Source organism: Ambystoma mexicanum, chromosome 14 (assembly GCF_040938575.1).
Source record: "Ambystoma mexicanum isolate Mex_15411 chromosome 14, UKY_AmexF1_1, whole genome shotgun sequence".
Lineage (NCBI taxonomy): Eukaryota > Metazoa > Chordata > Amphibia > Caudata > Ambystomatidae > Ambystoma > Ambystoma mexicanum.
The window spans coordinates 590,459,765-590,486,550 of record NC_090940.1 but is presented as its reverse complement, the minus strand read 5'-3'; positions in this window follow the sequence as shown (position 1 = coordinate 590,486,550).

The following is a 26,786-nucleotide window of genomic DNA, read 5'->3' as shown; positions in this document are numbered from 1 at the left end:
GTACGGTTTTATCGGCACCGTTAATTCTGGGCCGGCAAACATGTAATGAGGATTGTCTTTGTTTCAGAGGGCAGTGCTACTTTATACATAGTTTAATCAACCCAAGACAGACATTTGCAAGGCTGCCAAGATAACTACATACCTGGTTTCACCTTTATTAGGGATCCTCAGTGCAGTATAGTTCTGAGAGCATTGTTTAGAGCATTAATGTTTTCACAACGCCAAGAAAGTAATGGTGGGTTTAAAAAGGTTTGAAAAAATCCCTTTCACCTGAAATGTGAAAGTCGGAAAGGCCATTTGCGCCAAGTCACACATTCCACAACACCACCTAGTAGCCATCACTGGAAGTTCACCTCCAGTTCTGAGCAATTTGTGCTCAATTGTGTTATCTTGGGCAAATCGCTTTATCGACTTGTACTCTTCTTCCCAATACGGGAGCATTTACAAAGAGATTTAAATGCACTAAGTGTTATAAGACTAATTTAAATTCACAAGGGGGATGATACTAATGCTAACACAGAACGTGGCTTTATTCTGGAAACTTGTACTTGAAATTGACAAAATGATCACTCAGTTGCAGGTCTCCCATGGCCAGGAAAAATCCTGGAAAAGGTTGCTACTTCCCAGTTAAAAGAACACGTGGAGAAACATTCAGTACTGTAGTCTCACCAATCTGGTTTCCGACCCAGACATGGAACGGAGACGGCCCTTGCAGCAGTTTGAGATGAGTTATTACGATTATCAGATACAGGAGAACTGTCCTTTCTGGTGATGGTGGATTTATCGGCGACATTTGATACTGTCGACCACAGTACCTTACTATCACACCAGAAGATGGTAGGGGGAGCCTCGGAGCACACCCTTAACTGGTTTAACTCCTTTCTATCCAACCATTCCCAAAAAAGTGAAACTCAGAGGGTTCTTCTTGGATACCCTACCTCATGGCTCCTCGCCTTCACTGCAACCACTAATGAGGATCCTGAGGAAATACAATGTTGGCACGGTACACAGATCTACCTGAAATTGGGTAATTTCAAAGAATCTTTTCACAGAATAGGTCAATGTTTGGAAGAATTAGGAATTTGGACATCTCAGAACTGGTTCCCGTTAAACCCAAACAAGACCAAAGGGGCTTTGTTTGAACCTAAGCACCTTTTAACAGTGGAATCCAAGCGTCCCCCTCCCCCTTGCTTTAGCCTAAATGATGCTCCTAAGATTAGGAATTTGGCCTGTGTTTGGCAATCTAACCTAGGCTGTGAAAGGCAGGTGAGAGCTAAGCTACAGTCTGTATTTTTCTCCTTTTGCCTTCTGCGTCATACCCTTTTGTATGTCCTACAAAAGACATTGGGCCTCATTACGAGGTAGGTGGTAAGAGATTACTGGCTCCGGTAAAGACACCAGTGCCAGTAATCCCTTACCACCCTATTCCGAAATCCTTTAGCTGGTCCCTTCCTTAACGCCTGTTTTACCAGGCATTATGGAAGGGACCCATTAAGGGACTTCAGAGCTAATAACGGTACCACAAATTGCATACTGTTATTAGCTCCATCCCCATTCCCATTGAGCCCTATGGGGGCTGGAATGGGAATGGGGAATGGTTCCTGGAATGGGGACTTACCGGGTCCTCCAAGGTTGGAGTGACCCGGTAAGTCCCTATTTTGGGAACCTAGACCCGGAATGCTGTAAGGGGGTAGCCATGGTGCTGGTAGCACCATGGCTACCTCCTACCTCGTAATGAGGCCCATTGTTTAATTCTTGACTTGATTATGGAAACAGCATGTTAACCGGTATTGCAAAGAGTCAACTGAATAGGCTACAGAGAGCCCAAAAGGCTGCAGTTAGATTCATCGTCCAGAATACCTAAAACGACCCCCATTTCAGCTTTGCAGCGATCTCTTTATTGGCTAAGGAGAGAATCGATTTTAAGATTTTATGCTTGGCTTTCAGATGTCTGTGCAAGCTTGCCCCTACATACCTTGCTGAGAAGCTGCTTTGGTATCAACCCAGCAGACCTCTGTTCTCGTCAGACAATTTGTTATTGGTGATCCCCTCTCGCTGTATCTCCAGGGGAGACAGAGTTTAGCAGTATATGGACCTAGACTATGGAATACTCTGCGATGGGAGCGAGGGAACATGACAGAGCTAATTCAATTCCGTAAATCCCTAAAGACATTCTCGTTCAAATAAGACATAGAGACCCGTGATCATAGTAGGTTCCTTGTCGGACAATGGGAGTTTTAATGAATATTTGCACCCAGATGCAGTTCCTTCTGCCTGGTTTGCGTGATACAAGTACTTCAAATCAAAATCAAATTAGCAGCATGTGTGGTATAACTCTCAGTGCCAATGCCTGCAATTATTTATCATCAACTTTCAACAGCCTCACTATTCCCTTAGTCTGATGCCAACCTTCCTGAAACAAACACCAGAAAACATGGTACATCTCCAAATACCAGGCTGGTCCCCACCTCAGAGGATACCTCTGTCGCTGCCGCTATCATTCTGCTTTTAAACACAACACCCTCTCCTTCACGGTATCTGTGTATTGCCTCTGTTTGCGCGGTTGTATACGAATTGTTCGTTTTACAACTGCTCGAATGACAATTGACCTTTTCACAATTGACCGAATTGTGAAGGTCAATTGTACCATATATGTGGGGGGGAAACCCCCCACAACCCCCCACCCAACGCAAAACCCCCCAAAACCCATATATATATGTATATATATATATATATATATATATATTCGGTCAATTGTGAAAAGGTCAATTGTGACCCTTTAAATTCAGTCAATTGTTCATTCGAACAATTGTAAACGAACAATTTGGGTAATACCGTTTGCGCTGCTACCAGCAATGGCTGGGGTGGCACTAGCAAACACACAACTGACAATGAAACATTTGGCCACAGAGAGAGAAAGTGAGAGCAAAATGCGGGTATGATATCCCAGCTGCAGCTAGTTTGTATATAACTCTATAATGATGCCTGTGCATCTATACTTCTGGTTTAACTGCATCATGTCTCCTCTGGGCTGTAACATATGCCACAGACATATTATCCTCACTTACAAATTCTAATACTGGCTAAATGGGTATATATGATTCATGGTTGCAAACACTTTTAAAGGTAGAGTGAGTTTTGTGAAAAATGAAAGGAGCACCGATCCCAGTGTACATTGTGAATGTAGTGATGCACACAAGCAACCTTTTTACAACAGACATATGTTTAAAGATATGTGGTCATTACTATTTCAAACAAGAATATATTTTGATTTTATGCAAAGTGGAAAGAGACCTTTGTTCTCTTTCTCCTTAATCATAGTGTTATTTTGAAAGAGTACAACTTGATTGTACCATGCTATTCATCTTGGAATTATATTCTATGAGAAAAAAAATAGATGGTTATTCTAAGTGTTGATTGTGAGCTTTGTTCACTTAGACAAGTGTAATGTTCTTATTGCAACTTCAGTATATACTGGTAGTGATCATTAGAAAATAACTTTCTTAACTTTTTTTGTAAAAAAATCACAAACGTTAGAGTTTTAATACTTTTTATGGGACTAAATGTACATATTATGCTGATATTGAATAATGCATGAGCTGTCGAAGTCACACAGACCGCCTTCATCGGATGTAGGGAAGGAAAGAGCAATGAGAGTTTTACTTTCAAGTCTAGCATGCAAGAATGCAGTGTTGTCTACAAATAGAGCAGTAAGAAACATGTTTCTTCTTAAAATATGATTGTATTTACAGTGTTAAAGCACTACAGTCTTAAATGTGATTTCCAGACTGAGAGCAATTATTTTTAAAAACATGGCCTAGTGAATATTTTAAAGCATGTATATTTTATTTTTGAAAAGGCAGAGGAAGCCTATGTTATAGTACACTATCTGGGATACCCGGTGTTGCCCGTGTTCTGATCGAGTGGTATCTCATGTGGGCTTGAGGATGTTGCTCTTGTCCTCTTGTCGGTAAGTCTTGCTTCCGTTTGCTCTGGTGTCTCATGTGTCCTGGAGGATGTTGCTCTTGTCAGCAAGTTTTGCTTCAGTTTGCTCTGGCATCTCATGTGCCCTGGAGAAAGTTGCTCTTGTCCTCTGGTCGGCAAGTCGTGGTGCTGTTTATTGTTGTGTTTCAGAAGCTCTTGCTGTTGATTCAGTCACTCAATGGCCTCAGCACATTTGAGAAAACGTCCAAGAAAGATTGATTGATTGTGCTCTCTTCTTGCGAAGGACCTTAAGTAAACTGTAACCTTGCCATTCCCCATATTTGGAGTGGCGTGATAAAGAAAAATATATAGATATTTTAATTCCCCTTAAAAATGCTTTGATAAAACCTTTCAAAATGTATAGAGTAGTAATTCATTTCAAAGGAATAACCAACACATCGCACATTTTGCTTCAGACACTTTTCCAAAGGTTGTCTCCTTCTAGTACCTACTGTAGTGAATCGGGTGAGCATCAGTAAATGAGGGTGTCTACACAGTACATTTTTTGTATCGAAAGATAGACTACAATCTTGCCCCAGACAAATGAGGAATCCATGCAAAACTCTGTAGCAGTGGGTTTAACAGTGTTTTTTATATCCAGACAAACATACACACACACATCCAAAACATTTTTTGCATATACGATTTTAGTATCCAAATATAAACTACGATCTTGCCCCAGACAAAAGAGGAATCCATGCAGAATTTGGTAGACGTGGATTCAACTGTGTGGATTTGTATAGCCGGAAAAACATACACACATAGATACATTCTGCTTTATATATAAAGATACTGTAGTAATCTGGCTAACAGATTACCAGTGAGTGCGAGGTCATCTGCAGTGGAATGTTTGTGTGGAAGTGTTCTGCTGGTGACGGTTGGTGAGAAAGAGTGAAGCTGTGAGCAGAGAAGATGGGTGTGGGGGTGAGCCCGGTGTTTCCCTTGTCATCTTGTGTCCCCTACTATCCCTGTGTCTTGTGGAGGAGTACAGGAAAAGGACAATAAAGAACTTGAGAATTTACCGGGCAGCTCTGAGACTTCGGGGTGGCAGACCAGAGTGGAAGGTGTTTGGTGCCAAGGAGGGTAAGCTGGTTAGGTAGTGGTTGTGTTAGTGTTAGCTAACAATAGTTTGGCTAGGGGTGGCAGCCCTAGGTCCTGACGGGCAGCTCGGGACAGGCGTAAGTGCTCTGTTTGTTATTTTTGAGGCCTCGAAGTGTAGACCGAGGGAGTGGTGAGTTATGTTTTGTGGTTGCATGCCATTGGCATTTTCTACTTGGTCCGAGGTTGTTCTGCTAATGCTTTCCTTTTGTGTGGTTCCCATTATGTAAGTTACCAGGGGTTCTGTACATAGGCGGCCGCTGTGTTGCGGAATTTCTGGTAGTGTGTTGTGTTGGGATGTTAAGGTCTAGTGCTGGTCACATTACCTTATCATTCTTTTTGTTTCCAAGGGAGGGAGAGGTGTAGTAACTGGCTTTTGTGTTTCCTAGGGGAGAAGTGTAGTAATCTGGTTTACAGATTAGCAGTGAGTGTGAGGTCATCTGCAGTGGAATGTTTGTGTGGAAGTGTTCTGCTGGTGACAGTTGGTGAGAAAGAGTGAAGCTGTGAGCAGAGAAGATGGGTGTGGGGGTGAGCTCGGTGTTTCCCTTGTCATCTTGTGTCCCCTACCATCCCTGTGTCTTGAGGAGGAGTACAGGACAAGGACAATAAAGAACCTGAGAACTTACCTGGAGTACTGGTGGTCCATCATTGTTAAAGATAATTTTCACAGGTCTGGTTGTGTTGTTGAAAAAATCTGCACCGAAAAGGATCATTTTCAAATTCAACATCATGTAATTCGTCAATTGTGCGGTTCTTGTTCTGCATTGGCATCTCACACAGGCCCGCCGCTGGTGAGGGGTGATTCCCCGTAAGCCTGGCAGCAGATTTAGCCGCAGTCAGAAACCACAGGCTTCATTATTCCCAGCAGGCTGTGAAATCAGATTGTGATCAATGAGTTTCTAACAATCTGTATGTATGGTTTGAACATTTCTCTGAAGTCTGTGGGCCTCATTACGACCCTGGCGCTAATGGGTTAACGGCGCTGTAAAAGGCTGCGGCGCCGTTAAACCATTAGCGCCTGATTATGAGGTCCCTTTGCGGGACCCGACCTTAACGGCTGGTCTACACCAGCCGTTAAAGTAGGGACCCGCAAAGGGACCTTGGTGCTAAGTACGGTACCACAATTTGCGGTACCGTACTTAGCGCCTTCCCCATTCCCATTGAGCCCTATGGGGCAAAAATGGGGAAGGGCCATGGAGGAAGGGGGAATTACCGCCCCACCAACCTTGTAATAGGGTGGTAATTCCCCCTTTCTCCATGGCGGAGTCGGTAAGTTACCGGCATGGACCATGGTGCTATTAGCCCCATGGTTTTCCGCCTGGGTCGTAATGAGGCCCTGTATGTTGAAACTGGTGATTGACTGTATTTTCAACTGGTGAGGTTTTTTTTGGTGCGCTCTGTGTATTTAAGACTGAGTACACAATAGTTATTAATTTCAGCATTGATATGTCGCTTGTTCAAAGTTGTGGTTGGGTGACATAATGCAAGAGATGTGTACACCTGCAGTGCATTTTGGGAAAATGTGGCTATTGAACGATTGTTGCCCGGATTATTGACTAGGTACTTTATTAATCGCGTAACTGCGGAGGATGTCGAAATCCACATCCTCCGCAACACCTAACAATTGCAAAGGACATGGACTTCCACAGAGAGACGATAACCCAAAGACAGTAGGAAACATGCATGCAGTACTAGAGATCAAGCAAAGAGTAGTCACAGAGGAGGAGACTGGGCCTCATTATAAGCTTGCTAGTCTGGTAACAACGGTACCAGTAAGCTTGCCGGTACAGTTGTTACTGGACCTGCAAACTACGGGTTCTGCTCGCGGGTGCCTTACCGCCTGCAAGGTCTGACCTGGTGGGCAGACCGGCATACCAGAGTAGACCATGTCGGATGCACCGGCACCATTCATGAATGGTGCCTGTGCATCCGGTCTTCCCATTCCCCATTGAGTCCAATGGGACTGAAATGGGAATGGGGAGTAATTATTACCGGCACCTGGCAATGGGGATTTACCGGGTCTGCCAGGGCTGGAATGCCCCGGTAAGTCCCCATTGCCGAGTGCTGATAAATTCATGACTCTGGCAGCAGCCGTGGCGATATTTACCAGCATGGCTACCGCCGGAGTCATAATGAGGCCCACTGAGTCAGTGCCCCAAAGTGTGAACCATGACTTTCTGGAGCTGAAAACCTGATGATCACTACAAGAAGGAGGAAAGTGAATGCCATGGCATGAGCGGCGGGTCTTGTGGTTATCTTATGCACTGTGCTCATGGTCGGTTTATAAACAGTGAGACCAAATCACTGTTGTGATGTCCGGAAAAGATGGGATGCCCAAAGAGAGGTTTTAACATTAAAAAGGAAGTCAGTTATCTTGCTACTTCACTAAGTCATTGGTAGGTCTTAACCAATAGCATTTGGTCAAGTTCTGCCCCCTCCCAACTCCACAAAGATAAAGGGGAGACGGTCCACATCAGAAATCTCAAGATTATGGACGGTCAGCAGAGAGTCTCTTGGAGCTCCATGTTTAGAATTTGGTTGATTTACAACTTCTCAGGAGACCCCTAACACTCCCAAATCGCTCCCAGACTGTTAAGTGAGTTATTTTTTGGGATGGCATGTTTTCAGCAGACCAATAGGACTATAAGACCCTGCAGAATGATTCAGCGTGCCAATCAGAGCTCTAGAAACTCCGGAGTGTTTGGCAGGCCTAGAAGAAGCTCAGCTCACTTCTAGTTACCCTGCCGAGTAGGCTAAGCTTTTAGAGAGAGAGATATACAGGGATGATCCACAATAGTAGGGATTAATGTCTGAATCCTGCCCGAGGAAGGACACATCCACAAAAGGTTGCTTTTTTAGGCCGATTTGGAGCAACCTTCAATGGGTTGGTAATGCCCATTTCGGAGTCTTTTATCCCTCCTCCCCCACCACTCCCCTGCCCTCACCTTCTCCCATGCTGGAGGGGTTTGGTTTTCATCAGTGGGGTTTTTAACCCTTGAACCCCACTTTTCTCCCCTGCACTTGCCACAAATAATGCTCCCCACTCCCACACAAACACACACATACATTCATAAATACACACTGAACTGCTATCCCTCAAAACAAACACTCACACACATCAGCCAAAAAAGCAGCCTTTTGCCTATCTCCTTGTATATAATTACCTAATGCCTTTGACTTTACTGTAAATAACATTCTGACTGTATCCTTGTCGTATAGCTGTGTAACCTAAGCTGAAAATATTCCTGTTTCTTCTGCGCCCTGATACCCCCAGGTCTGGTACACATTATAAATAATAAAAACAAACAAACAAACAAACATATATGAATACATACATGCTCTCAATGCCCATGACCTCCCTCTTGTGGGCTGCAGAGAAAAGGCCTGCCAGCTCGTGCACCCACTCGTGTGCGGCATAGCGTGGTACTCGGCCTCCGGTTTACAGTCTTCTGTGACTGCGATCAATAGATCGCGGGCAACAGACCATATACCAACAGCAGTGCGCAGTCGAGATGGTTGTTCATCCATTTCAGACTATGTTTATGTCTTTCATGATTCCTCCCTTTACAACATGTTTATTTTTATTGCGCTGTTTTGTGAAGTCACTTGTACTTTCACCTTCCACTCTTTTAGGGAGAAACTTTGGGTGATTGTTGTCTTCTGATGATGATGTTGAAGTTGATGTTGATGATGTTGAAGTTGATGATGATGTTGATGAGGATGTTGATGATGATGTTGAAGTTGATGATGATGTTGATGAGGATGTTGATGCTGATGTTGATGATGTTGATGATGATGATGATGTTGCTGTTGATGTTGATGATATTGATGTGGGGAGATATGTGGTAGGAGGGAACATGCAACATATCAAGGTTGAAGCTCACACCTTGTCTGAAGGCAAGGAGGCAAATGGGGTGAACATGTTGGAGGACGGAGGTGCTGTGGGGTGATGATGGCATTTTGGGGCATGGTGTAGACCCTCCAAGAGATGGACAGTGGCAGTGTGAGCAGGCGGTGGAAGGGCAGGAGCATCACTATAGCATGGAGGTGGGGGGGAATAGATGTGGGAAGAGGTGAAAACAGTGGTGGTGCCCTAGCGGAGGAGGGAGCAGCAGTGGGGTAGGAGAAGGTGGCAGCGGAATTTCAGGAACTAAAGGGTCTGCTGTCTACTCTGAGCTTTCTCGGATCGATGGCCTTTGGTAAATATTAGACAGTCAATGCGGCCGCACTTTGGAGTTTAGCAAACATTTCAAAACCTTCCTGTTGTACTCCTGCTGAGAGCGGCGTTAGTCCATAGCTTGCTCCCATCACCCCGACTCAACCCCGACTGATAGATGCACTGAGTGCTGAGAAACCTCTTTGACTGTTTCGCGTCAACCCTCCGAAATTGAATTGGATTTATAGGCTTGCGTTCTTAACAAAATGTCAGAGTACGGACAAAAGGGAAAAGGTTTGGACTGCTGCTGTTCTCTCACTCCCCCTTTAAGGCCCAGCAATGCGAATCCTTCCCAAACATTCTGCAAGAAAACGTTTAGAAAACGAGTTTGTATTTTGCATTTCAGACCTAATCGTCCGCCCTTTAGTTTTAACTATGATATTATTGATCTATTTCCATCCTCATCCCCCACTCTTAACCTCACTCATTACAACCCTGACCTGCATGTTCCCTCAGAGATAGGCTCCCTGAACGTTTCAACCTAACTACTTACCCACTCTATGGAACCCAAGAAAGGATTCTTAGGCCTTTATGAATCACTATACATCTGTCTTTTTCAGTCAAGTAAGGTCTTCTGCTGGTAAAGATTTGTTGGCCTTCATTCCTGTTGGGTGATTAACTTCCTGGATCCCGCAGGGTTAAGAAGATCATCCAACCTCTACCGCTCTTCGAGTGAGATTTTTGGTCAGATCATGGAGCGGGCAGGTGGTGCGGAGCTCTGCCTCTCTTCAGCGATCCCTCCCGTTGCCTCTGTGGATGCTTGACACAGAGACACTGCGTGCATAAAGAGCTTGGAGTCCCAGAGGACGACTGTGTGCCGGCACCGGATGTTCAGAGCAGCCTGTAACATTTCAAAAGAATGGCAGAGTAGAGGAGTATGTAAGATGTTTATTTGTTTTCAGAGAATGTACAGAAAAGTACAAACACATCTCTGGGGAGCTGGGAATGAAGCATGCAGCTCTCAGTAAGCTCTGAAGGACTGAAAAGGGAAGAAGCTTTCATGTGGCAAAACTGGGGACACAACAGGTACAAAGTCGAGAAATACAATGTAAATGCTGAATGAAGGGAACAGAGTGCAAGGGGGGTGTATCAAGGCATCAGTGATGCATGCCTGATACTGGGGAAACTGATGGGAGCCAATGTTAAGAGAGGGACCTGCCCTAAAAAAGTATATGATAGTGACTGTCATTTTATGCCACCCTTCCAGACAGGACTCTGCAGAAGAGAGAGGAAGCCTCTTATAGCCCACGGGGGACGTTGGGAAGGTGGGGTAGAAAGGACAGGAAGGATCATGCAGAGCCAGCGGCAGGTGATCGGCCAGCCACGGCATGCTCACATGCAAACACGTCGACACTTGGTAAGGGTGTCCCGCCCATCCATGCTTTGGGATTGCGGGCCAGGATTGTAAAGTGAATTGAAGGGTGCAGATTTTTGCCAGGTGGATCAGCTCTCAACATGTTTTGGTACAAAGTATGATAGATTGCTGCTAAGGCAATGACAGGAATAAGGGGACATTTGAAGGTTTTACGGTTATATAGAATTTTCGGTACATCTGGTGAAAAAAATTAGGAAACCAGTCTGATTCTATTGCAGACAGGTGAGACAAAAATGTGGGCATAAGGAACAAAAGGGAACGGCCATACAAGAAAGAGAAATGAGAGAAGGGACAAATATACATTCAGGTAGAAAGACTAAGGAAACCACAGGTTAAGCAACCATTGGCAATGCCAATAGTTTAGGCATTTGTGTAGGCATGGGAAAGGCACTTGCCAGGCACTGCAGTACTGTTATTGACTGGCCATTGAGGGTGGTAGGTGCAAACGGGTACGAATACCTGGGAATCTATTAGCAGTGTCTGGAAAATGCATAATACTTATAAACCATTGGCTTTGCCAATGCTGGTTTTTAGCAGGACTTCAGGGAAAGACCCCATAGTGGTTAGAAATCGGGCGGCTGATGGCAGACCTGATTAATACATGTTTACATGTCACACCTTTAGCAGAGTTTACAGCTCCAATTTAGTCATTAACTCTCAGAAGACTGTTTTGAAGAGTTAAGAACCGGCAGTGCAAAGTTTGATTGTAAAACGTGTTTAAAGCGAGCTCAAAGAGTTCACATGAGGAGGTGTCCTGGGCAGGAACGGTGTGGGAATGATCATAGGGTTTAGAATGGCCACGGGCAGTCAATGGGTGGGCAAATAAACACCACCTGGAACCTTTGTGTCCCTCATATGCCGTTTCCTCCTATCTGTACTCTAATGCAATCGTTTCGACTTATAGGTGGCGCAAGGCGACACTTAATAGCCTAAACTAAAAAGGGGTGTGTGTGATCAAGACAGTGGTTCCTCTGACACTGGGAAACCGAGAAGAGACAAAATAGGAAGAGACACACCTGTCGTAAATAAAGTGGTCTTCTTTCAAAGCTACGGAAGGGGCTGTTGCTTTCATGCCATCCTTCCTCAAACAGGAACTGTTCACCAGGGGTGCCCGAACACCCCCTTAACGGATTAAAAGTCTCATTGGCGGTGGCAGAAGCCGGGACTTGCCCATGCCCGAAATTAGCATACAAATGCACATTTCCGTCCAAGATTAGACATAATCAAGAGATATTCTGCCATCCCTCAGCCAAGTCTGCGGCTGTCTGGGGTCCCCGCAACATCTATTCCATTGACGTACCTCTCTTTTAGGTCCATTTGACAGTCTAATGCACGAAATAATTGATGCCAAAATCCAAAGGCATCAATAAGGGAGTTAAACTGTTTTGCTGCGAGACTCTACAGTACGTGGGCCTCTCCCAGTGCTACTTTCTCAGAATAAATCAGCGAATCAATCATTATTTGTAGTGTAAGACAAGTAGATTTGGAAATAATGATTCTGTTAGCGCGGATATAAATATTTTCTGAACAGTTCAGTTGTTGGTAATGTGCATTCCCTCACCCTCTAATGGAATTTGCTGCCTAGAATGGGCCCCTCGGACGGGAAAGAAATGCAATGCGCACTGCTGAGGGCTAATATAATATATGCCAGCCTGCAAAACCCTTATGAAAGCTGGTAAGTAATACTCTTATTCTTCGTGCGCATTGCTACATCAGAAATGACCTGTAATAAGAAAATAACCTCACCAGTCCTCTGTACTCAATTATTACACTCCGGTTGTGACGTCACAATGCCTGCTGCTTGGGCCAGCAAAGCATTCCAGCTGCTACAACAGCACTAATAAGGCGTTATTAATCCCTTCCACAGGTTATACTGGGGGTAGCATCCTGCAAGCCTGAGTTAAATGAGGGCACTGGGATGTTACCCCCGGTAAAGCCTGTGGAACAGGTTCATAACACCATTAGCACCCGGGTTACCAAAGTGGTAACCGGTGGGGGGGTTTAAAAAAACGTATTTTCATTCAAAGAACGAGACACGCGCGGCCTCCCGTTTATTGAATGAAAATACAGTGCAAAGAAGACCAGGCTCTGTACCAATCCCCTCTTCCCTATTCATGGCGACCAAACGGAGCAAGGAGAGAAATTGCAGGAGCTGCAGCAGCAATCAGCGCCGCAGCAAACAGGCAAGTAGGTATTGAGGTGGTGGGCAAAATGACTGCAGCATCGGCGTGAAATGGCGGGCTCAGGTGGCTTGGAACGCGGGCTAGATCAGGAGTATCAGCTTAGGTGTCTAGCCTCCTGATTGGCTGGCTCCCACCCACAGAGTGCTAATTAAAGCAGTGACATTCCTTCCAGAATTCTGTATTTGTAAATAGCTTTCTATGACACTTTACAGCCATTAATTTATAAGGAGCTGTTTATGGCGGTATGTTTATTTTGGGCTTTGCAGGAATTCCACACGTGGGAGCAAGAATCTATCGGCACGTTCTAACTTATTTAAAATCACAAAACTTTTTAAGATTCCTTTTTATTAACCTGCTTTTATGCAACACATTAGATGTTGCATATTACTTTTTTTTTTAAACCAAGGTGATTTTACACTGATCACATGCATCAGGAAATAGAAGATCTCGTACATCAGATTGAGCAAGAGGCATTGATGGGGATGACACTGTGTGGCTATGTATTATACGGCATATAATACCTCCATAACGTATGTAAAGGGGATATTGCAAGTCACCTCAGAGTTCTGTGACCTTATAAAGGAACTCTGCTTTTAGTCGTGTTCCGCTACTTGATACAACTCCTCTGTTATATGGCACGGGCACTTTTTCCCATATATCACAAACTTGAAAAAGGTCTTCCACTTGTGGCATTCCCCACTTCTGTATCCTTTCTCCGGGGGGTTTTAAAAACTATTGTGCCCCTCTTCCGCACCTTATCTCCACTATCTCCACACACTTCCGGTGTTATGCAGATGACACCCAACTCTTCTTCAGACTACCCGCTGCATCTCTTCCGACTTCCTCTGTCATTCCTGATTGCCTGTCCACCATCCGGTCTTGGGGCATCTCCAAGGATCTCTGTCTCAATGCCAGCAAGACTGAGATTCTTCCTATCGGGACTCCTGCTCCCTCTTTTCCCCCCTTCACTCTGGCCACCTTCTATGGGCTCTCCTCCCATCCTTCCTCTGAAACCACAGATCTTCGACTCCTCTCTCGCTTTCATTCCTCATATCTTAGACCTTGCCAAAAAGGCCCATTTCCAACTCTACCTCCTCAGTGGCATCCTCCCCTTCCTCACTTTCCCCCAGAAGCTCAATGTCTCCAGAACCCTGATACTCTGCGGGCTGGAATATTGCCATAGCCTCTTCCTCAATCTACCTTCTTCTTCTCTCCGCCCCCTCCAGCTAATCCACAATGGGCTGCGAGACTTATCAAGCCCAGGGCCTGCATCTCTCCAGCCCTAAATGATATGATATGATATGATATGGCATTTGTAACGCGCCTATACACAAGTGTTTCAAGGCGCGATGAGGCAGGGAGGGGGGAACAGTGGGAGGACAGACAACGATCCTACTAGGCCAGGTGTCATTCAGACCGCGCAAGTACAGGGGTAGGGGGAAGGGAAAAGTGCAGTACAAAGGTAAGTAGAATAGAAATAAATAGATAAATAAATAAATAGGGCCAGCTGGTGGCAAGTGCAAGGTAAGTGCAGACAAGTGCTGGGAAGGGGGGGCTGTAGGGATACAGAGAACAGTCCTGCAGTGCAGGGGTTGCCAGGGAGGCAGTGCAAGTGGAGAGTGGCTGGGCCCAGGACCGAGGTCGGTGAGAGTGGCCAGGTTTCAGATTCAGTGCAGAATTTTGTGAAGAATTAGCAGGGGAGAGGGAGAGAGAAAGCAGAAGCAAAGAGGAAGGTTTTGAGGTGCTTCCGGAACCGGAGATGGTTCTCCTCAAGTTTCAGGGAGGCAGGAAGGCTGTTCCAGAGGGAGGCTCCTGCCGCGGAGAGAGATCTACCCCCAGCTCGTTGCTTCGAGAAGCAGCTGACCCTGAGGGAGTTGGAGACAGATGAGCGAAGGGCTCGGGAAGGAAGATATTTAGGAAGAGAGAGTTGAAGGTATTTAGGCCTCAGGCCCCAGAAGGCCTTGTGGACAATGCAGAGGGTTTTGAACTTAATCCTCGCAGCCACTGGGAGCCAGTGTAGAGATTTCAGTCCTGGAGAGATACGGTCCCTGGGCTTGAGGCCAAGGACAAGTCTCGCAGTTCTGTTCTGGATGAGTTGCACAGGGCGGAGAGTGGAGGCAGGCAGATTAAGATAGAGACTGTTACAGTAGTCCAGCTTCGAGGGAACCAGGGCTCGGGAGGCAGTGAGCTTCTGGGGGAAGGAGAGGAAGGGAAGAATACCTCTAAGGAGGTGCAGCTGGTAGTGTGACTTCTTAGAGATGTCAGATATATGAGGAGAGAAGGAGAGTGTGGAGTCAAAGATGACCCCAAGGTTTTTTGCCTTGCAGGTAGGAGCAGGAAGAGGCCCAAGAGAGGCTGGCCAGAGAGCTGCAGGGAAGGAGGGAGTGGGTGTGCCGATGAGTAGAATCTCAGTCTTACTAGCATTAAGGCGGAGGTCGTTGGTAGCACACCATTCCTGGATAGCAGACAGACAGTCAGAGATGAGGGCAGGAGAGGAGGAGGCCGAGGGTAGCCTGAAATTGAGCTGGGTATCGTCCGCATAGCACTGAAAGTTGGGGCAGAGGGCGGCGATGCGGTGGGCAAGAAGTGCCAGATACTGGTTGAAAAGCCAGGGAGAGAGATTAGATCCCTGGGGAACACCACAGGTGGAGAAAAAGATGTCAGAGAGGAAGGACCCAAGTTGGACCTGGGAGGGTCGATTGGAAAGGAAAGAGGTCAGCCACGCCAGAGCCTGACCAGTGATACCCAGGTTAACGCGGAGACGGTTGAGCAGGATGGCATGGTTGACAGTGTCAAAGGCAGAAGAGAGATCGAGCAGAATGAGAACACACGGAGTGTTGGAGTCGAGGTTCAAGAGCAGGTCATCACGGATGTTCAGGAGAACAGTTTCCGTGCTTCTGGCCGCTCTGAAGCCGGATTGGTGGTCATGAAGACTACCAACAGCTTCAGCATGGAGGTTAAGCTGGGAGATGGCCAGTTTCTCCAGGAGCTTGCCCAGGAAGGGAGTGATGGAGATTGGGCGATAGTTAGCCAGGCAGGAGGGGTCGGCAGAGGGTTTCTTAAGAAGAGGGTGCACAAGGGAGTGCTTGAGGGGGGATGGGAAGACTCCAGAGGCGAAGGAGTGGTTGCAAAAGTCAGCCAGGGCAGGAGCCAGGGAGTCGATGTGGTCCTTGATAGTTTTGGAGGAAGAGGGGTGAACCTGTTTAGACGAGACTTTCATAGATCGGACTTGTCTGGAAACTTAGTCAGCAGAGAAAAGGGGAAAGGCAGAGAAGGAGGGTGGAGGGGTGGCTGCAGAAGGGCCGGAGGAAGAGCAGGGAAGCGAGGGAGGGAGGTGATAGGAGGAGAGTGAGGACAGGATGTCCTGAGTTTTAGAGATGAAGTGAGAGGCCAGTGCAGTACAGAGGGCCTGGGAGGGGACAGGAGAGGTAGAGACTGCAGCAGGGTTGGCAAGCTCCTTGCAGATTTTAAAGAGTTCGGCCGAATTGTTAGATGCCGCAGAGATGCGGGCTTGGATAAGGGCTCTCTTCTTGGTGAGAACGGAGAGACGGTATTGCCTTTGGAGCAGGCGGCAGGCCAGTTTGTCAGAGGATGAACAAGAAGCACGCCATTTCCTCTCTGCCACCCTGCACTTGCGTTTTAGAGTGATGAGATCCGAATCATACCAGGAGTTACATTTGGCTTTGGGCTTCAGGCGGATTCTCATGACAGGGGCAAGGATATCAAGAGTATCAGAAATAGCAGAGTGGAGCAAGGAGAGGGCTGTGTCAGGGTGGGAGTCAGCCGAAGGGGGGTGGGGGGGCAGAAGGTGGCAGCGAAAGCCTCAACTGACACGCGCTTCATGGGTCGGATGACCGAGAAGGTGGGTGGCAATGATGAGGGTGGCTTGGCCTAGGGGTAGGGAGGGTGAGGTGGGAGGATAGGAGAAAGTGATCACTCCAGGAGAAAGGAGTGGAGAGAGGGACTGAGAGGGGAAGGTCAGAAGAGATCAGAGCATCAAGAGTGTGCCCTGCAGAATGAGTAGGCCCAGATGGGAGAATAGAGAGTGAGAGAGAGTCGCAGAGGTCACGAAAGAGTCCAGTGGGGGGACAGGAGGCATCTAGGTGGATGTTGAAGTCACCAAGAAGGAGGAGTTGAGTGGTAGTGGACAGGAGTGAGGAGGAGAGGTCAGCCCACTCGGAGAGGAAGGAGGAAATTTGACCAGGTGGCCGATAGATAGTAGCCATGGTAAGGAAATGGCTAGGAGAGAGAGAGAGTCGGCAGACAAGACATTCAAAAGAGGAATAGGTCTGCGTAGGAGTGACAGTGGCAGGACTCCACTCAGGGAAGATAAGGGCAACACCCCCCCCTGCACGGTTGGGCCTGGGCATGGAGAGGATCTTGTAACCGTCAGGTAGGAGTGTGTCAAAGCTGGTGACAGAGCTGGCTGTGAACCATGTCTCAGTGAGACCGAGGACGTCAAGGTCCAGTTCCTCAAGAAGGTGACAGATATCAGAGGAATGCTTGATGGCAGAGCGAGAGTTAAGAGTGGCAATGTGGAGAAGGTTGCCATCCTTGAAGGACTTCTGGGAAGGGGTACAGATCCGAGGTACGCCCTGCGGAGGTGTAGAAGAAGGAGGTGAGGAAGGAGCAAGAGCGGGGGCAGGGAGGGAGGGTAGAGGCAAGGTAGCCGAGGACAGAGGAGGGGGGACAGCAGGAGAGGAGAGGAAGTTGATGAGGTGAGGGAAGAGTCTATCTAAGAGGTGAAGGTTGGCCTGAGGGCCTTGGACCAAGACGGTCCCATTAGCGTAGACATTAATGATGGCCTTAGAAGAGTGGAAGGGGCCAAGAGGACATCCCAGCGGGTGCCACCATTAATGGGAGAAGAGGAAAAAGGAGAGAGCACAGAGACCATATGAAGGGTCCATAGGTCAGGCGAAGGCACAAAAAAGAGGATGTCAGTGAGAGTTTCCTTAGAGCAGGCACTAGTGTAGGTGTCAGCGATAGGGAGGCCTTGGTTGCAGACCAGGATGTCCTTTTTAAACTTTTTCCTACCGGATTTAGTGAGGAGAGCAGGATAGTCAATAGAGAAGCAGTTAGAGAAGATAGGCGAGATAGAGAGCACCATAGAGTAGGAGGGAGTGGGGGGGGAAGACAGACGATGTGAGAGCCTGCAGACAGGAAGAGAGCGGCAAGCACAAGTTTACCACATTTAAGAACAGCAACAGTAATGCGTTTTAGGTACACAGTGGAGAGTCCACCTAAGTTTGAGAAACCTGCGAGGGGAGAAGAACCCTAGTTTACCACATTTAAGAACAGCAACAGTAATGCGTTTTAGGTACACAGTGGAGAGTCCACCTAAGTTTGAGAATCCTGCGAGGGGAGAAGAACCCTAGTTCACCACATTTAAGAACAGCAACAGTAATGCGTTTTAGGTACACAGTGGAGAGTAATCTCTCCACTGGCTCCCGGTTGCTGCAATGATCAAATTTAAATCCTTCTGCATCATACATAAGGCTGTCTGGGGCCAGGCACCACGCTATCTGCAACTTGCTCTCTGTCACATTCCCCCCCCTCTGTGGAACATCTAGCACTTCCCCACTTCCCCTGTCCCTTCTCTCGCTCTGCACTTGCACACTCTGAATGTTCACAAGTCCTAGTAGGCCCATTTTTTGTATTTTGATCATCTCTGTTATCATATTCCATAGTCTTGCTGTTCCTTTGCCTTGCCCTGTGGGCGCTTTGAAACACAATTTCCTGATGTATAAGGCTTTACAAATGGCCAACAAAATAAAACATTTTTAAAAATAATCCATTGGTCAATAGGGGTGGGACTGTTAAAAACAAGTATATTTTCTAACAGGTGCATTCCCCTAAAAGGTTTGGAGGTTTGAGATGGCAGCAGTCACTCTCGAGGTCTCCAGCCCTAATGGCCTATCGGAAAAATCACCCCACAATGTGTTCATTGGCTCAGCCTGCAGTAATATTGATGACCTCTTTGTGTAAACAGTGATTTCTGACTTACTAAAGGAGCATGTTGCTATGCTGAGGTCTGCAACCAGCAGTTTACCAGATGTTTTGGACTATGACTCCCATGATCCCTTACCATTGACTGTGCTGGCTGGTGGGATTAGTCTGACACGCTCAGAGAAGTGACACTTTGTCCCATGTGTAGAAGTAATGTACAACATGTCTTTTGATCAAATGTGCATATCATACTTCCTCCTCATTGGCTAAAGGCTCAAGAACTCATGATATAACACATATCAAAAAACGGTAGCACCTTATGTGGCTTGATCCATTATCTGGAACTTAATTCACTGTTTATTTTTGACTGTGCATGCATTTTTAAAATGTGCTTTAAATGGAGGCACAATTTGTTTCTCAATGTGATTCTAGTGTGACCAACAGGATGCACATACAGAGGACCTAAATAATAGAGAGTTCAAGAGTAACTCAAGGCTTTCTTCCATCTGAGTGTACCACGTTTGAATTGAAGTAAAGACAAACAGTGCATTCTGCATGTGGCAGAATTAGGAAACAGAACTATATGTTGTAACGTCCTGCAGAGCTCTAGTGTTGTAAGGGGGAGGAGTCAAGGAGGATGGATTGTCTCTGGAGGATAGCTCAGGGGCAACGTGCTCGCCTTGGAAGCAAGACGACACAGAGCAACACCGGTTCGATCCCCGGGTCCGCGCTTAGAAACCTCTGGGTATTAAGCGTGTAATAAATAACCTATCATATCATATCATATCATAAGCAGTGCAGGTTCCTCCTTCAGTACGTAAGGAAGACTGGGAAGTGGGAGGAGATTTAGCAGAGCTGCACAACTGACAAGGATGACTAATGGCGCTCATCACCTCTCCAGTTGGAAATCGCCAACTCCGGCCCTTGAGGAGCCATCCCAAAAAAAAGAAGAAGCCGGGCACGGGGGTTGGGACAAGGATGGATGAGAATGAAGACATACTTCTGTCTACGTGTCCTCACTGATAGGTGGACACCATGCGGGAATTGAGATTGATACAAGTGCAGTCCCACAGAGGAATGATATAACATATGTGCAGCTAGATTCATGGCTCCCGCAGAATGCTCAGCACAGGGGCATGTTGCAGCAATGACAGGCAAATCCTGGAGCGTGTCACTGACCCTTGAAGAGATGTGCATCAAGATGCGCCTGACCCTGCGGTGGATTTGCATGCTCCTGGTCTCCCCTGTCATAGGCCGAATGTACTTTAATGTTAAAGGACATTTGTACCGCGCACTATCACCACCGAAGTGGTCCCCTGGCGCTCTGGCGGCTCTGAAAAAGGGGAGGAGAGGGGGTGGGTTAGTGGGAATAAGATGGAAAAGTGCAAGGGAGCAGTGATGTGCTGTTGGCAGCCTCAGCCCGGTGGGTCCGTTGGCTGGGCTTGTGGTGTTTTATGGTCCATATTCGTCATGTGCTGTTGTTCAAGTCTATGTGTGGTTTGTTTTGTTGTTGCATTGTTGTGAAGTTTGTGCGGATTGCTGCGTTTTGGGCTTGTGGTTGTGTTTGGTTATAGTTTGAGAGGTGTATGGAGAGGGATGGAATTGTTAGTTGGTTGGTTAGTTGGCATTGCTCTCCTTGCAATTGTGGGATTCCATCTAGGTGCGGTACATGCTAACAGTCACATTTCTATCTAGATGCGGCGCAAGCCAAAGTCCAGATTTCCATACTAGTGTGGCACATGCTAACAATCACATTTCTATCTAGATGCGGCACAAGCCAAAGTCCAGATTTCCATACTAGTGTGGCACATGCCAACAGTCACATTTCTATCTAGATGCGATGTAAGCTAGGTTCAGAATTCTAAGTGTGGTGCATGCTAAGAATCACATTTCTATCTAGATGCGGCGCAAGCCAAAGTTCAGATTTCCATACTAGTGTGGCACATGCTAACAATCACATTTCTATCCAGATGCGATGCAAGCTAAGTTCAGAATTCTAAGTGTGGTGCATGCTAACAATCACATTTCTATCTAGATGCGGCGCAAGCCAAAGTTCAGATTTCCATACTAGTGTGGCACATGCCAACAGTCACATTTCTATCTAGATGCGGCGCAAGCTAGGTTCAGAATTCTTAGTGTGGTGCATGCTAAGAATCACATTTCTATCTAGATGCTGCACAAGCCAAAGTTCAGATGTCCATACTAGTGTGGCACATGCTAACAATCACATTTCTATCCAGATGCGATGCAAGCTAAGTTCAGAATTCTAAGTGTGGTGCATGCTAACAATCACATTTCTATCTAGATGCGATGCAAGCTAGGTTCAGAATTCTAAGTGTGGTGCATGCTAACAATCACATTTCTATCTAGGAGGAAGCACAATATAAGCATCTGAAAGCATAATGCAAAAATCTGTGTAGATTGCTGAGCTAAACATGCAAATGTTCATGCATAGCATGAGCATTTCTAACACATCTTTGCAATTCCATTTCTCTTTGATGGTTGTAAATATAATAAATTCTATCGGCAGAGATAGCACCTTTCGGCTCAACACCCACAATGGGAAACATGCATCCACATGTGCCGAGGGCTCATCCTAGGCATGCACTCACATGGGTGCTGGGGAGCTATTGCATGTATGAGTGTCTGTGCTCCCTAGTGCCTGTTTATCAACTTACATAGACAGTTGGCATATTACAATACACTAATAAATAAAATGAAATGAATATGCATGGGTGGGAAGGCAGTGTGTGCCTTGCATCTCCTGCACGTACTCTCCTCCCTTTTATGAACCGCAGCAGCAGATGCGGGAACAGACCGCGGAGGGCGCTTTGCAACTCGAATTATGCATCTGCGTCTGTTTTGTGACTCTGACCCTAAACGCTTCCCGTAACTAAACAGGTTGACAGGTTTTTATTCCTGCTGGCGCTTCATAATCGCGTGTTATTTTTAGGGTCTCCCCTTAAGCTCATAAAAGACCTGATCCATAAATGTATCCAAAAAACGACAACCAAATTAGTGGCCGCCCGAATGTCAGGAGCAGAATTTCCTGTCCAGAAAACAGAAGATATTCAAAATTCCCTGCAGCTTAAAAAACATAAATAACTAAAACACTTATTTATTTAAGCAAAAGTACAAAAGGAGCTCTGAATAAAATATGCAGTAGGAATCAATAACTAGCACCCAAAAAGCCAGTAGCAACTAAAAGGGTCCACAGGAAGTTCTTGGATGGGAATAACAAACAATTATAGCTGTGCAATTACACCAAAATGGCTTCAAAACCAGAGAACATTACACGACCATAACATTACACTCCTGCGTCAATGGACTCCGCATCCTACTACATTTTTCAACAATTTCTGTTAAGTTAAGATTCTTTGCTCTACGCCAACTACTGCTAACCACGCTTAACACCCACGGCATTCCGCAAACCATGCGTGAGACCCAGGGCATGCTGCTAACCACTCATAACACCCAGGACGGGCCACTAACTAATCATAACACCCATGGTGTGCTGCTAACCACTCATAACACCTAGGGCGTGCAGCTAACCATGCATAACACCCATGGCATGCCGCCAACCACTCATAACACCCAGGGTGGGCCGCTAACTACTCATAACACCCATGGTGTGCTGCTAACCAACCATAACACAAATGGTGTGCCGCTAACCACTCATAACCCCAAGGGTGTGCTGCTAACCACTCATAACATGCAGGGCATGTCGCTAATCACTCATAACAATCATGGTGTGTCCCTAACCACTCATAACACCCAGAACATGCCGCTAACCGCTCATGACAACATGGCATGCTGCTAACCACTCATAACACCCAGCATGTGCCGCTAACCACGCATAACACCCAGGGCATGCCGCTAACGACTCATAACACCCAGGGCGGGCCGCTAACTACTCATAACACCCAGAGTGTGCTGCTAACCACTCATAACACCAAGGGTGTGCTGCTAACCACTCATAACACCCAGGGTGTGCCGCTAATCACTCATAACAATCATGGTGTGCACCTAACAACTCATAATACCCAAAACGTGCCGCTAACCACTCATGACATCCATGGCTTGCCGCTAACCACTCATAACACCCAGGGCATGCTGCTAATCACTCATAACACCCAGGGTATGCCGCTAACCATGCATAACACCCAGGGCATGCTGCTCACCACTCATAACACCCAAGGCGGGCTGCTAACTACTCATAACACCCAAAGCATGGCGCTAACCACTCATAACATCCAGGGTGTGCCGCTAACCACTCATAACACCCAGGGTGTGCTGCAAACCATTCATAACCCCAAGGGCATGCTGCTAACCACTCATAACACCCAGGGCATGCCACTAATCACTCATAACAATCATGGTGTGCACCTAACAACTCATAATACCCAGAACGTGCCGCTAACCACTCATGACAACCATGGCTTGCCGCTAACCACTCATAACAACCAGGGCATGTCGCTAACCACTCATAACACCCAGGGCATGCCGCTAACCATGCATAACACCCAGGGCATGCCGCTAACCACTCATAACCCCCAGGGCGGGCTGCTAACTACTCGTTGCACCCAGAGAGTGCTGCTAACCACTCATAACACCCAGGGTGTGCCGCAAACCACTGATAACCCCAGGGGCGTGCTGCTAACCACTCATAACACCCAGAGCATGTTGTTAATCACTTATAACATTCATGGTGTGCCCCTAACCCCTCATAACACCCAGAACGTGCCACTAACCACTCATGACAACCATGGCTTGCCGCTAACCACTCATAACACCCAGGGCGTGCCGCTAACCACTCATAACACCCAGGGCGTGCCACTGACCACACATAACACCCAGGGCATGCTGCTAACCACTCATAACACCCAGGGTGGGCTACTAACTACTCATAACTCGCAGAGCATGGTGCTAACCACTTATAACACCAAGGGTGTGCCGCTAACCACTCATAACACCCAGGGTGTGCCACTAACCACTCATAACACCCAGGGCGGGCCGCTAACTACTCATAACACCCAGAGAGTGCTGCTAACCACTCATAACACGAGGGTGTGCCGCTAACCACTCATAACACCCAGGGTGCGCCACTAACCAATCATAACGATCATGGTGTGCCCCTAACCCCTCATAACACCCAGAACGTGCCGCTAACCACTCATGACAACCATGGCTTGCCGCTAACCACTCATAACACACAGGGCATGCCGCTAACCACTCATAACACCCAGGGCATGCTGCTGACCACGCATAACATCAAGGGCATGCCGCTAACCACTCATAAAACCCTGGGCGGGCTGCTAACCACTTATAACACCCAGGGCATTCCGCTAAACACTCATAACCCCCATGGTGTGCCGCTAACCACTCATAACACCCAAGACATGCCGCTAACCCCCCATAACACCCATGGTGTGCCGCTAACCACTCATAACACCCAGGGTGTGCCGCTAACCACTCATAACACGCAAGGCATGCTGCTTACCACTCATAATACCCAGGGCATGCTGCTAACCACTCATAACACCCATGATGTGCCGCTAACCACTCATAAGACCCAGGACATGCTGCTAACCACTCATAATACCAAGGGCATACTGCTAACTGCTCATAACAACCAGGGCCTGCCACTAACTACTCATAAGACCCATGGTGTGCTGCTAACCACTCATAACACCCAGGGCGTGCAGCTAACTATGCATAAAACCCACGGTGTGCCGCTAACCAGACATAACACCCAGGGCGGGCCGCTAACTACTCATACCACCCAGAGCGTGCTGCTAACCACTCCAAACACCAAGGGTGTGCCTCTAACTACTCATAACACCCATGGTGTGCCGCTAACCACTCAAAACACAAATGGTGTGCCGCTAACCACTCATAAAACCCAGCGTGTGCCGCAAACCACTCATAACCCCAAGGGCGTGCTGCTAACCATTCATAATACCCAGGGCATGTCGCTAATCACTCATAACAATCATGGTGTGCACCTAACCACTCATAATACTCAGAACGTGCCGCTAACCACTCATGACAACCATGGCTTGCCGCTAACCACTCATAACACCCAGGGCATGCCGCTAACCACGCATAACACCCAGGGCATGCCGCTAATCACTCATAACACCCAGGGCGGGCTGCTAACTACTCATAACACCCAGAGCATGCTGCTAACCAATCATAACACCAAGGGTGTGCCGCTAACCACTCATAACACCCAGGGTGCGCCACTAACCAATCATAACGATCATGGTGTGCCCCTAACCCCTCATAACACCCAGAACGTGCCGCTTACCACTCATGACAACCATGGCTTGCCGCTAACCACTCATAACACACAGGGCATGCCGCTAACCACTCATAACACCCAGGGCATGCTGCTGACCACGCATAACATCAAGGGCATGCCGCTAACCACTCATAAAACCCTGGGCGGGCTGCTAACCACTTATAACACCCAGGGCATTCCGCTAAACACTCATAACCCCCATGGTGTGCCGCTAACCACTCATAACACCCAAGACATGCCGCTAACCCCCCATAACACCCATGGTGTGCCGCTAACCACTCATAACACCCAGGGTGTGCCGCTAACCACTCATAACACGCAAGGCATGCTGCTTACCACTCATAATACCCAGGGCATGCTGCTAACCACTCATAACACCCATGATGTGCCGCTAACCACTCATAAGACCCAGGACATGCTGCTAACCACTCATAATACCAAGGGCATACTGCTAACTGCTCATAACAACCAGGGCCTGCCACTAACTACTCATAAGACCCATGGTGTGCTGCTAACCACTCATAACACCCAGGGCGTGCAGCTAACTATGCATAAAACCCACGGTGTGCCGCTAACCAGACATAACACCCAGGGCGGGCCGCTAACTACTCATACCACCCAGAGCGTGCTGCTAACCACTCCAAACACCAAGGGTGTGCCTCTAACTACTCATAACACCCATGGTGTGCCGCTAACCACTCAAAACACAAATGGTGTGCCGCTAACCACTCATAAAACCCAGCGTGTGCCGCAAACCACTCATAACCCCAAGGGCGTGCTGCTAACCATTCATAATACCCAGGGCATGTCGCTAATCACTCATAACAATCATGGTGTGCACCTAACCACTCATAATACTCAGAACGTGCCGCTAACCACTCATGACAACCATGGCTTGCCGCTAACCACTCATAACACCCAGGGCATGCCGCTAACCACGCATAACACCCAGGGCATGCCGCTAATCACTCATAACACCCAGGGCGGGCTGCTAACTACTCATAACACCCAGAGCATGCTGCTAACCAATCATAACACCAAGGGTGTGCCGCTAACCACTCATAACATCCGGGGTGTGCCGCTAAGCACTCATAACACCCAGGGCGGGCCGCTAACTACTCATAACACCCAGGGTGTGCTGCTGACCAGTCATAACACAAATGGTGTGCCGCTAACCACTCATAACACCCAGGGTGTGCCGCAAACCACTGATAACCCCAAGGGTGTGCTGCTAACCACTCATAACACCCAGGGCATGTCGCTAAACACTCATGACAACCATGGCTTGCTGCTAACCACTCATAACACCCAGGGCATGCCACTAACCACTCATAACACCTAGGGTGTGCCGCTAACCATGCATAACACCCAGGGCATGCCGCTAACCACTCATGACACCCAGGGTGTGCCGCTAACCATGCATAACACCCAGGGCATGCCGCTAACCGCTCATAACACCCAGGGTGGGCCGCTAACTACTCATAACACCCAGTGCGTGCTGCTAACCACTCATAACACCAAGGGTGTGCCGCTAACCACTCATAACACCCAGGGTGTGCCGCAAACCACTCATAACTCCAAGGGCATGCTGCTAACCACTCATAACACCCAGGGCATGTCGCTAATCACTCATAACACCCAGGGTATGCCGCTAACCACTCATAACACGCATGGTGTGCC